Source organism: Castanea sativa, chromosome 9 (assembly GCF_040712315.1).
Source record: "Castanea sativa cultivar Marrone di Chiusa Pesio chromosome 9, ASM4071231v1".
NCBI classification, from domain to species: Eukaryota; Viridiplantae; Streptophyta; class Magnoliopsida; order Fagales; family Fagaceae; genus Castanea; species Castanea sativa.
In genome coordinates, this window is record NC_134021.1 from 36,540,652 (window position 1) to 36,545,175 (window position 4,524).

The 4,524-nt window shown below is 33.7% G+C and overlaps 1 pseudogene; it reads right to left on the reverse strand.

Annotated features, from left to right (window-relative positions):
- Window positions 1-579: 579 nt before the first annotated feature.
- Window positions 580-4,524, reverse strand: LOC142609142 (putative mediator of RNA polymerase II transcription subunit 26b; annotated as a pseudogene).

Genomic DNA, 4,524 nt, shown 5'->3' on the forward strand with positions numbered 1-4,524 from the left:
AAAAACCAAAAGACTGTGGTACTATACAAACCATTCTCAGCTTGTTGGTAACAAGCTTGAAGTTTCCTCTTTGTAGCTTTCAGTTTCGCTTGGACTGCAGCATCATCTAAAAGCCTAGATTTCTGGAAGAAGATCATGGATGAGATGGAGATGGAGGCTTGAAGTTGAAAACTGCAAAAAGTCCATAGTCATGATACTTACATCTTGTTCACTGGTTGATGGGCTATTATGTATTTTCTTCTTGTTCTGGAACTCTATTTTGTTATTGACCTTTTGCTCCAAATTCAAATTATGAGTTCTTCCTTTCTTAGATATCGTATTTGATGGTTCAGTATTACTAGTTAATTTAATGACAGATTGTTGCTGTGTCAGCTGGTATTTCTTGTCATGGATAGGTGTAGTGGCCTCCATGGGAATCTGTGAGTTACGCTTGGTACTATTTTGGTTTCCTGGCAGGGGTTTTGTTCCACTTTCAAGATTCTTGTCATACTCCATGTTGAGTTCAAAATCTGCAAAAAACATAACATACCTAAAATTTAAGTTCCAAAACAAGAAGCTATACAGAATAAAACTAAGGTTTTATAACTCACCTCCATTGTCATTGATGCCATCAAAGAACTTTGCATCAGGCCGGTTAAAAAGCACAAAGAATCAGCTTTCAATCAGTAAATCGTCATAAAATCCAAAACTATAATCAAACCTCAAAAGCTAACAAAAAACTGTGACACAGCCTCAAAAGCTAACAGAGCCTATACCTGTGAGAGCTTTATTGGAGTTTTTGATGCAAAGAGAGCCCCTTCATCCAATGGAGAAGAAGGGAGCCCTTCCTCATCAAAAACAGTGGAAGTATTAGAGTCTACAGGACCTTCTGCACGGTAAACATTAAGAAAATAGTTATAAAAGTGTAAATTGAAGGATGGATAATTAAAGAGGAAGACATTCTATATATAAAGTCTTAGTTTCATTACCGGCAATAATTGCTGCAGCATCAAGCCACTCGTTTGTCATTATCTTCCAACCACTGGAATAAACAACGACAATTAAATTCTAAGAGATGTTTCACCAACGTAGACAATGGTTAAAGCTGCTAATAGACTTGAGATATCACACATCTCTAGGGCTTAAGATAAATCGTAAACCTCAAAAGAATTTCTTCTTTCTAAGCTAAATTTCATCATGTTGATTTGAGATGGAAAGCATCAAACACACTCATGTAAATGCTACACATGGCAGCATGTAAGGAAGTTTTTTTTTTTTTCATAAGACCCTTTCATCAATCACCATTGTAAATTTATGCCATCTTTTCAACTAATCATTTTATAGCCCCTATTAGCAGCTTATTATAGCTTTCTATAGGCAGAACATTACCATTAATGAAAATCCTTAGTAGTACATACAAATAGTAAGAAAAAATTGTTAGTTTAAAAGTTTATTCTATGTTTTATATTTGTATTACTCTTTTACAAGGTAGTTTAAATTTCTTTCCTAAAAATTCCAAAAAAGGACATAAATCATCCAACTCTTCTGAAGCATACTAGCACCAAACATCCAGCCTACCCCAATACACAGGTCATAGGATGAGTTGATATAATTAAAAGGTTAAAAAGCTTCTGGAAATATTTATATTTCCCAAAAGTGTATTTGTCAGGTACATTGTTTGTGTAGAAATTATAGCTGAAATCTTAGAACAGAATAACATTATTGTGTCTGTTCTTATTTCTTCATATCTTCAGTAAAAATGTATATTTGAAATATTACAATGGGGCTTGAAACTCGGCCATCCCTTTAAGATGCATGTATCAAGCTAAGATCTTAGCAAATGAAGAATTCATTAATTTTGATTTCAATATATGTTTAAGAGCATGACGAGTCAGAGCTCATATGTCCATGTCGTTCCATGCATGAGATGAGCACTCAACATTTTTAGAGTGACATTGTAATATTTTCCTATATTGGTGTTTGTGCATATAATATCAATAATTAATCGAATAACATGGAAATGCAAATGAAACACGTCTGTTCAAGCAACTTCACGAAAGCAATGAAATAAAAAGGAGAAGATCCGTTTAAGAAAGAAGGATAATGATGATAGAATACATTCCCAATGCTGCAGTATCCAATTAACGTCAAATTAGGCAAATGAGTTTCTTTCCATTATCTTTTATCATGTAACATTGAAAGGCAGTCAAGATTATTGGGCATTTGAAAAATATTGCCATCAGGTTTGAAAAATTATCTAAATCAGTGTCACCTGATTAAAGTAGCTGAAGTTTATATTATCCGAAGTATATGTCTCAGTATGCCTTACACCAAATAGTATATGCTTCATAATACCTTGGAATATATAGCATAGCCAAGTACATTCTCTGGAAGCTTGCAGAGCTATTCTGCTATGCCTCAAAAAAGCTGATCTGTTATTTTTTTGCTATAAAGCAGAACTTGAGGCATATGCTATAGATCACATTTCAAATACTAATGTAATTAATGCAACTCAAGTATATCATATTTGTCACATCTGTCGAAGGAAATGAATGTACTGTACTAAACAAAAATAACTCAGCAGACGTGGCAAGAAGATTTGTAGGTCAATAAAAGTTCAATAATAAATAGGGTTCCTGGTGATGTCTGCCACTACATTGTCGATCAGTAAATTACTAAAGAGGGGGATGTATGATCTTGGAAACTAATAGTAGAATACAAAACCGAATTGCAATGTTTATAAAATTTTGCTACGTAACGAATTTTCAATAACTGAATTGACAAATAACATTAAAGATATCACTTTAAGGTTCAACAAGATGGCAACAGAATCTTCATTATCAATATATTCTGAACGAGATAGTATAGCAGCATTAAAATCAAAACAGGTTCAAGTCACTTGTTTACGGATAACCATCAATGTAAACAGGCAGTAGCTAGAGGCAACAGATTCGTACTTAATAAGTGTCTGTATAAACTTTCTAATCTGTTTTGACCTGTGCCTTCGAAGAGCATTAACCGTTCTTCCTATATTTGTGGCCTGAAAGGAAGGAACTTGATCATAAACCCACAAGCTCAAACATGTAATGTCATAGAAAACTTAATTAACCTAATTATTTGAATATACAATTGTATGAATGAAATATAGTTTTGACAGAGAAGTATTTCCAAGTGATTGGAACCAATATAACATGAAAGATAACGTTGAGTGATTCTCAAGAATGGCCTAATAAAGCTGAGAAGACATAATTTCTCTAATCTATTATACTGCTTCTGAAAGACAATGTTAGTAACAAAAGATCTTAACAGTTCAAGCTCATCCATACATAGAAAAATAATAATAAAAAGAAGTCAATAAATTCAGTTGATTGAGGAAGAAGGAACTCGATGAGGAATCCAAACAGTTCCTTAGTGCAAGTTGAACTTAATTTGATCTAGCTATGTTTCATATCAGTGTTTCTGGACGCAGGTTCATTCACAAATAATAAATCTTTTTAGAGGAGAGTAAGACATTTGAGACACTGATTTTCTGTGAAACTCAAAAGTAAATATTACAGCACGACATTGACTATTAAAGAGTTGTACAGTGAGATTTTATATTTGTCTCATTTTATGTGCTATAGAAGGAATGATAGAAACAAACAGAACTTTATATAACAGGTATATAGAGTGCAATAGTGTTTGGTTCATTCCTATAGGAAGAATAAGCACGCCATTAGAGATTTAAATTTTTGCAAAAAAAGCAAGCTAACTTAATAATGTATTATCTAAATGATGATTGGTATTCCTTGTTTGTAGAGGAAAACCATCATTAGTAACTGAAAATGGACTCAATTTTTACCTGCAGAACCTCAACAGAATGAACCATCAATTGCAGCTTCCTTAAGGACTCAAATAATACTGTTTCGGACTGTAGATGAAAACAAAGCACAACTAATTAAAAAACAAAAAGTAAAATCCTAAAAGTGATCAGGGCACATTCCCAATGTGTGAGTTAACAAAATTATCTCATTCAATTATACTCTAAAACTGAATTACACCTTGGAAGCAACAATTTATACAAACCTCATCTTGACTATTTTCAAGAATCTCCTTGGTCCTTAAAACCTCTACAAAAATCTCACTTTCTTCATCAATCTCATCTGTCAATGCCTCGGCTTCTCTGTAACTATATTTGCTCACTTAGCTCATATTCATCTCTGTCTGATCGCTACTGCTATCAACCTTAGTCTGCTCACTGCCACCAACTTCCAGATCAGCAGCGTTGCTACTAAATCTAGGACTAGCCATCACAATTGCAGGTTCATCATTGAGATTGTCATTGTTGGTCTCCTTGGGCATTGCTAACTCCTTATGATTATGCCCACAACATTGAGTCCCTGATTGGCAATAGTTAAGTTTCTCAACAATCTGACCCCTTTTTGACTTGAACCCATTTGGGTGATCTGTAGCTGCCACTATGATTTCTTTTTCAATAATCTCAAAGATACTACAATTCACTCCTTGAAAATAGTCACTCCAGTAATTAAGACTTTTACCTTTCAT